General features: G+C 46.0%; 1 protein-coding gene across 2 annotated transcripts in view; it reads left to right on the plus strand.

Moving 5' to 3' along the window:
- ASAP1 (ArfGAP with SH3 domain, ankyrin repeat and PH domain 1) overlaps positions 1 to 13,656 on the plus strand; it is a 311,284-nt gene that overhangs the window by 197,405 nt on the left and 100,223 nt on the right. The window lies entirely within an intron of this gene.

Genomic DNA, 13,656 nt, shown 5'->3' on the forward strand with positions numbered 1-13,656 from the left:
GCTACATAGTATAAACCATAGTTGTATGGTTCATTCTATAATGTTCATTGTATAAACCATAGATTCCCTATATAAAAATTGAATTTTACATTCATCAGTGCAGGTGTACCTTGTCTTAAATACATCCAATATACGGAAGTCCTGTGGTATCCCCAGCCTGAATTTAAAAATGATTTATTTTTCTTTTGGCTTTTTTTTCTTTTAAGGATTAACATTAAAAAGAGTGTAAATAGGAAGTTCAAATAATGCATTTTTTTTTTAAATATTTTTTTTAACGTTTATTTATCTTTGAGACAGAGAGAGACAGAGCATGAATGGGGGAGGGGCAGAGAGAGAGGGAGACACAGAATCCGAAACAGGCTCCATCCAGGCTCTGAGCTGTTAGCACAGAGCCTGACGCAGGGCTCGAACTCATGGACCGTGAGATCATGACCTGAGCCGAAGTCGGCCGCTCAACCGACTGAGCCACCCAGGCGCCCCTCAAATAATGCATTTTTAATGTCTATTTATTTTGAGAGAGAGTGCACGGATGAGAGTGGGGGGTGGGGAGAGAGAGAGAGAGAGAGGGAGGAGGGAGGGAATCCCAAGCAGACTCCACATTCATCATGGAGCCCAACTCAGGACTCGGTCTCACAACCACGATTATCACCACCTGAGCCAAAATCAAGAGTGGGTACTTAAGCGACTGAGCCACCCACATGCCCCTCAAATAATGCGTTTTAAATAGGATTGAATTTTCATCTTGAGAATTTTGCATGCAGTGAATAACACTTTTCAAAATGTTTTAAATGTGTGTGTTTGTGGCTTTGTTTGTGGCTGTCCAGTGTTACTCCACTTGAAACAGACTCACAAAACAGCTTCTCGGTGCTAGCAGAGGCTTATGTGTGAGAGTCGTGGTTCTGTGAGGCTTCAGATTTCACCCTGGAATGCTCGGGCCCCCTAATATTTGCTTATCAGTATCTCTCTTAAACAAAGCTAGAGCTGGTCTCACCCTCGGGGTCTTCAGATGGGAGTTTTCATTATTCTTATGGTTAAATTTTATTTATATAAATAATACTGGTAACAGTAGTGTATCCAACGAGCTGACTATATCCCAGACACCGTTTTAAGCACTCACGTGTTATACTAGCCAGAAGGGGCTAGAATGTGCAGCAGTCGTAAATTCACCCCCAGATCTCCGTGGCTTCACAGAGGGAGGGGTTCCTTCCTCCTCACATCCCATGTCTACCAGGGGGGTCTGCTCCACACGCTAAGTCATTCAGAGACCAAGGGCCCATCACTGCAGGGTTTGCTACGGCGGGGGAGAGGAGAGCACCACGTGCAGGCTCGTCACTGCTTCCCCTGGTGTGTTAGTTCCCCACCTTAAACTGTGTTCTTAGCCCCACTGGCAGGGGACAGGAAATAGAAGGGAGCAAATACAATATTTGGTGAGTGATGCCATTTCTGCCTCGTTACTCTTGACATCAACCCTACCCGGTAGTAGCCATTATTATCCTTACTGAACGGTTGGGGAAACTGAGACACAGAGTGCTGGGGTAGATATCATTCAAACCTGGGTGGTCTCCTCCAGACCCCCATGCTTTGAAGAACACTGGACTGCCTCTCAAGGTGTCAGGATCCTTTTATGGATATAAAGGAAAGCATACTTTTAATTCATTTAAGTAAAAAGGTTGATTTAAAGGACAACAAGCACAAGAGTGGCAGAGACGGTACAAGGGTAAGACGCACACTGTCGGGAGGTAGCTAGCCTTGGGTCTGCATGATCGTGGTCCCAGAAGCCTCCAGAGCTCCTTTTCCAAGCCCAAATCTGGAGCCTGTTGTGAAAAGCAAATGCGGATGTTTTCCTTTGTTCAGAGAATTCTGCCAAAGTCAGCTTCACACTCACGCCTCTGACCTCTCCCCCTCTTCCTCGATTTCCCGTTCTCCGTGTCCGGCCTGACCTCTTATCTTACCTGGACTCTGCCATTCCTCTCCCTGCCTCACATTAAGTGTTCTCGGTTGAACTGGGTTTCGATTCCTCTGCATAATGTCGCCCCCGAGTCTCTCCTCACCTCCGCTTCCTGTAGCCTCCCAATGAGGCAACCCGCTCCACACCCAGACTTTTGGGTAGGTACCACAGCCCAGCTAGGGCACCTTCCTCTGGGCCGATGTCAGCCAGCACCAGGGAACACGGATTTGTGAGGGGAGTGTGGCTGGGTTTCAGGCACCACTTGAATAAGCCAGGTTGATGCTTTGAGCTCTGTACACTCTGTGCAACCGTGTGCAGGGGCCGTGCCGGGCCCAGTGCATCTAACTCCCTCTTGTCTGGGAACATGAGTATCAGGGCCTGAGATGCCTTTTCCTACAAGTTTTCCCTGAAATACTAATCCCATGCTGCCCTCTTTTTTTATTTAAGTTTGTTTGTTAGCTTATTTATTTATTTATTGAGAGAGGGAGAGAGAATGTGTGCGTGTGAGCAGGGAAGGGGCAGAGAGAGAGAGAGAGAGAGAGAGAGAGAATCCCAAGCACTGACAGCGTGGAGCCTGATGTGGGGCTCGATCTCACAATCTGTGAGATCATGACCTGAGCCGAAATCAAGAGTCAGACGGTTAACCCACTGAGTCACCCAGGCGCCCCCCATGCCGCCTTCTTTGACAAGAGTTCTGGATTGAAAAGCACTACATAATTGCCCTTGGGGATTTACAGTGTACATTTGTATATTAAAGACTTGGAGACATCCTGTTATTAGAGACCTGACCAGTTCAGTGTTTTTTAAAACTTCTTGATCACAAACATTCTTGTATAAGAAACTTTGACTTCCCATGGAACTACCTTGAGACGTACTGATTGAGATGTTTTCTGGATCAGGTGATCCATTTCATGTGTTGTTGTTTATTTGTTTTAATTTTATTCCACTTTATATCTGTTCTTCTAGAATTTATTTCTTATTTACATTTCAGTGTGTAATTTCTGATTATTTAAGCTGGTGGCTTCTTTATACCTTGCTTCTTTGAGATTATACCCTTTGGTGCCTTTTGGTACCATTAGGTTTAACATGAAGAAACCCCTTGCTGATGCAGTCTTGAACTAGCAGCTTACATCTTCCACTAAATATGAACAGGCCCTTTTATTGACTGGTTGTCTAGCCGTGTCAAGCAATTGAAAGTTCAGAGAGCTGGCAGAGTGCATGACTTTGAAGTCAGGTAAAACTGAGTTCACGTTTCTGTTCCCTCGTTTCTCAAGCTGGGTCACTAGAGGCAGAATCATTTATTCATTCACTCCCTCATTTATTCACCCAGAAAGCAAGGACATCAAAAGAGGCTTCCCAGAAGAGACACCCTTGAACTAGGCCATAAATAATTAATAGATATTTATAAAACTATTCTCTTAGGCTTGCAGATGCATGTTTCCTTAAATAGAAGCATTAAACAGCATTAAGCTTTGGTTGATACATTTGGTATTTAGAGAGTCAGGTGAAAGTTTGTACTTCAGGTTTTTGTTCCCCCCCCCCCCCCAAGATTTTCTAAATTGTGGTCCTGACTTAGCTAGTATTTACCAAATGTCCATTCTGTTCCAGGCTCTGTGCTGAGCTTGACGATTACTTCCATTCAACAGACTGCTTATACAGACTCTTTTAATAGTTTACACTAAAGTACTTCATTTTATTTTATTTTATTTTATTTTATTTTATTTTATTTATTTATTTATTTATTTATTTATCTTAATGTTTTTATTTATTTTTGAGACAGAGAGAGACAGAGCATGAGCAGGGAAGGGGCAGAGAGAGAGGGAGACACAGAATCAGAAGCAGGCTCCAGGCTCTGAGCCATCAGCACAGAGCCCAGTGCGGGGCTCCAACTCACGGACTGTGAGATCATGACCTGAGCCGAAGTCGGATGCTCAACCGACTGAGCCACCCATGTGCCCCAAGCACTTCATTTTATAAGGAAGGATGGACATGGGGATGGTTCCAGATTTTTTAGACTTCCTGCTTTTCGCTGCCTGCAAGTAGAGAAAACTTTTTTTGGCATCATTTGGCATCACAGGCATAATATCCAAGATTTCTTTTTTCTGCAAGGGTGGCCTGGAACTATAGCAACCGGTGGTGAATATTACAGCCACCATTGAGGTAAATTATTTGAATTCTAACATTTTCAGAGAGGGTGGAGCAAAGTGAGTCTTAATTAAAGCACAAGATGTGGACCAAGCAGACAGAGTGGGGAGTCCAGGCGAAGAGGGCACTGCTTCTCTGCTTTTCTACCAGTTAAATGAACACAGTGTCTACAGTAAGAAATCCCTGTGTCCTCCTGGTGTCGTACGTGGTGGGCCCCGAGTGCTTGCGCTCACTTATTTTGTTAAATTTTTTAATTTGTCAGGAAAGTGCTTAAAAGCGTGTTGTTGTCAAACATACAGTGTGTGATAAAGATGTTCAGTGAAGGCAAGGAAAATGTAATTTGATGTCACCTACCGTAGGCTTTTGTTCTAGTTTAAACACAGCAAATTGTAGATGACGTGCGTGGAAATGAAATTACGGGTCTGAAAGTTGATCGTGAACCAGCCGATTAATCGTTTCAAGCACAGTAGAGAAATCGTTAGGGCCGAGATGTCTCTTCAAACCAAGGCCCAGCTGCCCAGGCCTTTCTTCCTTTTGCTTCACCATTTATCTTGGGCTTACAAGTCGTAGCCGCTCCCCCTTTTGTTATAATTATCCTCAGATGAAGTCAGATGCTGCAGATCATACAAAGAAAAAAAGAGTGCTTTCATTTTCATCCTTGATGTAGGAGATGATGTTAAATCTAACCCCTCATTTACTTAAATGGAATTAGACAAAACATAATTGCATTATTTTACGTTAAGGAATTCTCCTATTCCCAGATACTCCTACGCCTACCCATTTTTCTCTGTGAAACTTCCAGTAGAACTGTATTTTCTGCCAAATTCAGTCTTGTCGGTTCCTGAGGCCTGTAATGTCATGGTTTGATTTGGTTCCCCTTTTCCTTAGGTCTTCCCCAGGCCACCCAGAGCAGTCATTCCTGTGCTTTTTCTCCTGGTAATTATGGCTGAGACCCACCTCTGTTCTGTTTTCGTGGTAACTGTGCCTTGGCGATTTCCATGTGTTGACTGCAGGTGTTCCTTCTCTAAAGGAACTTGGGTTCTCCTTCCCCTTTGACTTTGGACAGCTGCTGTTAGTGTAAAGCAGTTCATGCCCCAACTGGACCTTGCACCCAACCCATCACGCCTAGAGAGCTGGTTTCAGCCTGGGCCATTGGGCCCCACCCGCAGAGTGTCTGGTTAATTAGGGTTGAGACTGGATTTCTAACAAGTTCGGGGTGATGCAAACACTATTGTTCCCAAGACCACACTTGGGAGACCACTAGGAAGGGCGGTCACTCTGGACAGAGGTATAGAATTCCCTAATGTTACAAAGAAGCTGTCATTTTTCCTGCCAGATTCACTCCCTCATTATTTTTACTTCTATACCTGCCATCTGGTTTCTATGTTGTATTAATACGTCAAATAACAAGTTGAGTGAGAAATAAATTGCTGGTTGATTATATCGCCCTCTTGTGTTTCTGTGTCATATTTCTTTTTAATACTATTCTGAATAAAAAATACCAGTTCATTGCTGAAAACTTAGGAAATACAGGGGGAAAAACCCTGAAATAAAAGTCACTGATAACCTTACAATTCACTGTTTACGGGTTGAGATCTATCTATCTGTATCTTCTTTTTTTTTAATTTTCTTTCTTTAACATTTATTTATTATTGAGAGACAGCATGAGCATGGGAGGGGCAGAGAGAGAGGGAGACACGGAACCCGAAGCAGACTCCAGGCTCCGAGCTGTTAGCACAGAGCCTGACGCAGGGCTCAAACTCACAAACCGTGAGATCATGACCTGAGCTGAAGTCCGTCACTCAACTGACTGAGCCACCCAGGTGCCCCTGTCTATCTGTATCTTCTAATCTCATTCCTATTTATAAATCTTTTCTTATATGTGTATTTATTGTCATAATTTTTTAACCACATTGGTTTCATACTATAGTGCTGTTTTATAACCTGATTTTTCACTTGTTTATACATTTTGAAAATGTTTTCCTGTTTTGGAAAGGAAGACTGTAGCCTCGGATCTTTGCTTACTCGGAAGCATACAGCCTTTTAAAACAGAACTACCATGGTTGAGATGGGATCAGGAGCCTAGACCCTCTTGGGGGTGGGGACAGGGCCACATCCTGCCCAGGAGACAGCATGAGCATTTCCCTCTGGCTTTTCTCACCCGGGTCGTCTGGATTTCTTTCTGGTGTGTTTAGTCGTATCTCAGTATCTCATCTTAGGCTCTGAGAGTACTGTCCCTGGAAGGTATATTAGAGACCTTGTAAACCTCGTTTTATCAGTGGCAGAAATGAGAAGTGACCGGCCTGTACCCACACAGCCAGGTGGAAGCAGGTTCAGGTCTAGAACACTCTTCTTCTCCAGTTGTCAAAGCCAGGCAGCTGCTGGATGGAAGGTACCTTTGGTCCTTCACCCCCAACCACATAGTGGGAGCAGTTCTCATCTCCCGTCCCTCTCCTGAATCCGCCGTCACCTCCCCGACTTCTAATCTGGAAGTGCAGAGTGCTCCGGGAAGACCAAAACTCGTTCACATTCTGTAATACTTCTGAGTCTCAGAATAACTTTTCTGGTGTGGAGAGGAATTCATTTGTTCAGCCATTTACTCAGTCAACACGCGTTTTATTTAAGGAATCTACACTCTGCTAGGGGTTGGATGTAACACAGTGGTGGGTGAAACAGCCATAGCTCCTGCCTTCAAGAAGCTTTGCTCTAGACACTAAAGAAACAGTCAGATGGTTGTCAAATGCATTGTTCTCTGAAAGTGAGCCTATTCTGCCTAGTTAAGACTCAGGGGAGATCAGAGAGGAGAGACCTATGTAGAAATGTGCTCAACACCTCACTGAGGAGGAGGCATGGAGCCTAGACTAGGAGGCTCTTTGCCAGGAGCCAACGGAAGACTGTTCCAGACTGATGGTAAAGCATGTATATGCTTGAGAGCTTGATGAATCAAGAACCAGAAGGGCCGGCATGGTTGATGGGCGGGGGAAAGGGTAGAGGGGCTTCAGACTGGTTGCCAGGGCCAGACTTAAATTGTGAGGTTGGAGTTGAATCCAGTCCATGGGAAGCCATTGATGGGTTTCACGCAGGAGAGTGATATGACCTGACAATCATTTTAAAAGATCACTGGAACAACAGGACTCAGGAAATGAGGATGGCCTTTGGAGTCAGTAAAAACCTTAATTAAGACTCTGACCATCCGCTTAGTCACTGTTTGACCTTAGGCAAGTTACTTGACCTCTCTGAGCCTGTTTCCTCAATTGGGTGAGGCTAAGATACATCTTACTGAGTTGTTGTGAGCAATAACTTCAGATAACATATGTTAAACACAGTACCATCTGTCATTTTAATAACTCTAATTCAGGCTGATTTGCCTGGATTAGAGCATGGTGTATAATGGGATGCATTACCTTACAGTTTGTAGAGACTCCCTTGCGGGATGAGGCAGGGAAACAAGAAGCTTGGGGGGAATGTGGTGCAACATGAAGGACGTTCGGGAGTCCTGCCAACCTCCGTCCCAGCCTCAAAAGACCTATTCCAGTATCTAAAATGCCATCGTTGTATTTTTTTCCACCACTGCGGCTGAGCTGTTCAAGTGTGAGACAGTAAACCTAGTTACGTTTTATTAAGAGTCTGTGTTGTGCAGCGTTTTGCACACATAGCACCCGGCGTCTACACGGCAACACTCTCAGCATCGTATGGAGGCAGCCTTATCATTGCCACTATGAGGAAGGAGACTGAATCTCTAAGAGGTTGAATGACTAAATCTCTAAATCTCTGAAAGGTTGAATGACTTGTCCAAGCACACGCTTGGCTAAGTGTGTGCCGCCTGTTGATGGTGTGAGTGCTGGGCACTCCAGCAGCTGTGAAGTGTAAGCTGTTACAAATGCCTGAGCAGTGGGTGAGGTGGGAACATTAAGTCTCATCTGCGTGGGAATTGTAAGTGCCCTCAAAGCAGTATTGTTTCCCCTTGAAGCATATGCAACCAAATACAATAAAGCTTAGTTTAGTAGGTCGGTAATGGCTGATAATAATAGTCTGTATGTGTATGCAGCATATTATAATCTTTGAAACATTCTGATAATCGGGGGCGCCTGGGTGGCTCAGTCGGTTGGGTGTCTGACTCTTGATTTCGGTTCAGGTCATGATCTCATGGCCCTGGGATCTGTCTGTCTGTCTGTCTGTCTCTCTCGCTCTCTCCCTCCCAGTCTCTCTCTCTCTCTCTCTCTCAATAAATAACTTTTTAAAAAAGCACATTATGATAACCTACAAGACGATAATGCTGTAAATAGTTCACTGACTTGGGAGTTAGCCCTGGCTCGTGGTTTGGCCCGTCCACTTGGCTGAGTGTGTTTGAACACGTTAACACCACCTTGAGGGCTCTCGGGAGCACCAGCGGAGCAGCCGGAGAAAGCAGGCAGCCCTGTGGCCTGCTGCCCAGTGGGAGCTCCGCTGGCATCCTTCTCCCTGATCCTGTCGCACCAGCCTTGGCTAGTGGAGGAAGGTGCCAGGACACCCATTTTAAAATCAGAAAACCGAGTCAGGTCAACGGTTTGCCCAAAGTCCCCAGGCCAGTAGTAATGAGTGGCCACATTCTGGCCTTCTCAGCTCCTGCTGAGAACGCTTTCCAGTGTATCTTAACACCCTGGAAACTGCCTGACCACAACCGGCCACCGCCATGGAGGTGCATAAGCACGCCATGAAGGAGTTAACACACTAAACTGAATATCCAATTTATTCCAGGGAATCGAAGACTTAACTGCCGGGAGCTGGCTCATTATTTTAATTGGATTTTCCAATGTGTTGAGCAAGTCAGCAGATTTGCATTAGCCTTACTTTCTGTCTGTAGAGGGGAAGGAGAGAGAACAGGTGGGCAGTAAGGTAGGAACGTCAGGATTAACGCAGGATGACAAAGCAAGCAAATTATGTCCCCGTTCATTGATACGGTGCCGTGTGCATGTGGGGGCCGTGGGGGCAGGGCACCACGTGTAGAGCCGTGCTGCGCTCCCACTGCGACGCTGCTGAGTCACTGTCCCCCACACCTGTGCTCCAGCAGGGTGGCACAGCCCCCCCGGGTCGCAGGCCCCCAGGCGAGCCAGAAACCACAGTGCAGCGTGGCCACCGGCAGCTGCCTGCTGGCTCCAGCTTTGGGACCTGGTCGGTTAGTGGACAAAACAGATGAGATGCTTCCCCCTTAATTAAGAGGCATACCTTCTAGAGAAGAAAGACAGGTGATGAATCATAAAGAATGCGATGATGTCGTTTTGTGGTAAAACTCTAAAGGGGGTTAGAGAAAAATCAGAGCGGATACAAAGAGGAAAGCCGTCCCAAAGTCCTCTCTAACGGGAGCTGTTTGTCTCATGTCTGGTAGCGTCTGAGCTAGTTGTAAGGAATAGGTGGTTATTGTGATCAAAACCAATATTAATTACAGTCTGTTTGCTTAAACAAATCACTTTTGCATAATGAAAGGATAGACGTCAGCCTCCTCCTGTCTTTCTTCCAGGTTTCTCGTTGGGCTTGATATACGTATATACTCGCAGAGGAAATTTCCACTTTGTGAGGAAGCAGTTTGTTTGGAAAGCAGACACATTTACCGCACCCAAACACCACTCCTGAAATGCTTTCTAATGTGTTTGCTTAATAAAATGGAAAAAGAGGTGCTCTTAAAAACATATCCTTCATCGTCCTGTTATCTTGGCTTGTGTAAAGAACTTACGTTAATTCAACTTTATCCTTAAAGGAAAGGAAATAGGTTGGAAGTTGAGTAAATGGAAATGGAATCAATAGAATTTTAGTAAAATTAATGGGAAATAATAGATTTGAAAGGCTTTCAAAAAATCCACTGAGGATAATGAAGGTGATACAGGAAGTCTTTCTACTCGTTTGTTTTTTTTACGTTGGCCTCCTCGTGGTTGCCCTGGAGGCGCTTTTGTATTCGTTTGCAAGCTTTGCTTAGGCTGTGAGAAGGATTCCTGAAAGAACTGGAAAGTAAAAAAGCAGGAAAGTCACAGAACCCTACAACTGTGAGGTCATGTAATCCATCGCTGTCACAGTACCTTCCAGTGTCGGAGAAAATAGGCCTTCTCTTCATTGAGATCTGCAGCAAAGGAAATTTTGGCCTCTTGATAAATATTTCTCAAAAGTTTCCTTCTCTCGAGAGTAGTCTGTTTTCTCTTTGACATCTCTCTGCATCTTCATAATGACAGAGTTGCTATTCGCTCTTTCCGTAAAACCATTGCCTTTGCCAGTTCTTGCAAATTAACCGACTTTTTCCTGGGAAGTAAGGTGGGGAAAGATTTTTTTCCTGGGGCCTTTTGCTAGGCTCATCCTGGGAAGATTCTGAATTCACAAATACACAATGTTTGGCCTTCTCGGTTTCTTATCAGCTCCCAAGAGTATGTGTGTGGATAACCACAAAGAAATTCTTAATTCTTGGGGTTTTCCATCAGTGCCACTGCAGCCCCCCCCCACCCCCCCCAACCCCAACGACGGCACTGAAAGGTTACAGTGTGTGTCTATTGTGTGGTCAGTACATGGCTTTTGAGGGACTTTTCCTTCCGCGCACCCCCCACATTCAGTACTAACCACAGTTTCATAATTTTTTCATTCTTATTTTGTAATGTAGCCCTCAGACCAAAATGGCATAACAATTTTTTTTTGCTGCTTCATTTCACAAAGGATTTGAGGCATTGGTGAAAAGCCTGATTCTAGGACGAAGTTAAAAATGGTTTATAATCACTGTCATTTCATTGTTTGTTTAGAATATTTTAAAGTTTTATGTATTTAAGCAATCTCTACATCCCATCTGGGGCTAGAAGTTACAACCCCAGGTCCAGAGTTGTGTGCTCCCCAACCGAGCCAGCCAGGCGCCCCTGTTCTTTTTATACAGAACTTTGTATGCTGTGAATGCTGTTTTATACTTTGCTTTTGTCATGTAACAATTTATCTTGGAGCCGTTTCCAGAGTTACACATAAAGAACTTTCTCAGTTTTATGGCTACGGTTTAGAACTTCCGTAGTTTATTTATCTCATCCCTAATTGACAAGTCCTAAGCTTCCCGTCAGAATAAATCCTGTAGAGAGGAACCTTGTGCTCACATGATTCTCTATTTCCTGTATTCTACAAATACTTATTGAGCACCTACTCTGTGCCAGGCGGTGTTCTAAATTGTGGAAATAGGGCCGTGAACATGCAGACCCTACCCTTAGAGAGTTTGCATTCAAACTGAGGGTACAGCAAACAAATGAGGAAACAGATACGTGCATGGTGAGGGATGGTGAATGTTTTGAAGAAGATTAAGGATTTCTACGAATCGAGGAGAGGTAGGCACTGGCCTGGCGAGTGGAGGGCTGGTTGGCCCCTGCCTCACTTGCCACCATCCACACAAACCTCCGAGGCCCGCAGGAGAGCAGGATGCAGGAGGCTTATGTTTCAGGAAGGAGCTTCATCTGTGGCTGAGAGTGAGTCCTGTTCATCTTTATTTTCCCCATCTCATACCCACAGCCGGTGTTTTTCAACGTTATTATTACCTGAAAACTGCACCACCCCATCCCAAGGAGTCTCTTTAAAGATATTTGGCGGGGGGGGGGGGGGGCACCTGGGTGGCTCACAATTTTGGCTCAGGTCATGATCTCACAGTTTGTGGGTTCGAGCCCTGCATTGGGCTCCTCATTGACAGTGCAGAGCCTACTAGGGATTCTCTCTCCCTCTCTGTCTGTCCCTCCCCTACAAGTAGCTAAATAAACACTTAGAAAGAAAGAGAGAAAGAGAAAGCAAGGAAGGGAGGGAAGGAGGGAGGAAGTTAGAAAGTTTAAACTAAACTTCGAAGTGTTAATGCCACAGATATACTCTATATCAAGTTTATAAACTCTGGCCCTTTGGAAAGCCACAGCCATTGTAATAGCTAAGATGTTTTTCACCCCACTCCCCAGGAACCAATGCCCTTGACCTTACAGAACACAGACTCCGAATCCGTGGCTCTCTCACTGTTGGCATCTGCCAGCCAGGCTATCTCTCTGTGGGTGGGGGAGCAGGGGGTAGGGAGATTGCACAGATAGAATCGTCTCGGTATTCGGAATCTCTTTGTCTTTGAAAGAAGAGAGAGTTGGTTGTTTTTGATCCAAGCCCTCTGGTGATGTGCCCTGGACAACTTCTCTTGCATGGAAACTGGAAGCCGGGAGGCAGAGGTGGAATGGTGAGCCACAGGGAGCCCAGGATGAGAGCAGTAGGCAGGAGTTGGCAGAAGGTGTCCGTCTGTTCCGTGTGGCCTTATTCTTCAAAAAAAAATTTTTTTTTAATGTTTATTCATTTTTGAGAGAGAGAGACAGAGCGTGAGTGTCAGAGGGGCAGAAAGAGAGGGAGACACAGAATGTGAAGCAGGCTCCAGGCTCTGAGCTGTCAGCACAGAGCCCGACGCAGGGGCTGGAACTCACAAGCTGTGAGATCATGACCAGAGCTGAAGTCGGATGCTCAACCGACTGAGCCACCCAGGCGCCCCACATTGCCTTACTCTTATTTCTTCTCTAACGTCCCTTTGGATTTTGAAAACAGATATGTATTCAGCACTTGCTGAGTGTGTGGGAGCAAGCTAGCACTGTGAGGTGTATTAACCCCTTCACTGCAGCTGTCTGCGGCAGGTTGTAGCGTCCCCCAGTTATCTAGGGGGCGCCCAGGGTCCCACACCAAGCCTGCAGGTGTCCACGTGGGTCCTTCTAGCTCCGCTCTCTCCCTCCGCCTCTGTACGGCACTTGTAATACCGCGATGTGCCAGAGTGGGTTTGCATACGGCGACCACCTCTGTCCCTGGGGTGTGAGCTCGCTCGAGGCAGGAACAGTGTTTTATTCACCTTCACCTGGCCAGCCGCTAGCATGGTGGGTGTCACAGAACAAGGACGTGGTAAGTGATTGATGGAAGGGTGACTGGCTGGCTGCAGTGACAAATGAGAATGCTCTTGCACGGGAGTAAAATTATTTCCTGAGTGAGGGAGCCCACCGACCTCACCGGCTATGACCTGGTTCGGCAGGTCCCTGTAGTGTTGGTTCCACACGACTAGACCTGGTTTCCCCCCAGTGCTACGGGTCCGTGTCATTCACTGTTCCCGGTCCTTGTTCGGCACACTCTTTCCCTGCTTGCCTGTCCCTCCCTTGGTTTCCCTGCCCCGCTGTCTCCAGCTGGGTGCCAGCTCCGTCTCCCTCTCCTCTGTAGACCCCTTTTTGTTCCAACTTAAAATCAAGGAGACTCAGGCCACTGCCTCAGAACAGTGAGAAACCCGCACTTGTATCTTGTGTTTCTAATGGATTTGGGCACAGAGAGGACACAGTGAGTGGGACAGTCGTGGTCCCTGCCCTCACTGAGCTTACATTCTGGTGGGGGACAGAGTGCACGTATAAACACACCGGGTCATTTCAGATAGTGACAAATGCCGAAGAAGCGTACGAAAAGGAGTAATAGAAGCCAGTTGTGTGGCTCCCACCTGCTGTGGGGGGTGGGGGGGGCTGGTCTTGCCGCCTAACCTTGGGGCGGTGCACAGGGTCAGCAAGATGGTGCGTGAAAGCCCTTACGCAGAGTCT

This window comes from Lynx canadensis, chromosome F2 (assembly GCF_007474595.2).
Source record: "Lynx canadensis isolate LIC74 chromosome F2, mLynCan4.pri.v2, whole genome shotgun sequence".
NCBI classification, from domain to species: Eukaryota; Metazoa; Chordata; class Mammalia; order Carnivora; family Felidae; genus Lynx; species Lynx canadensis.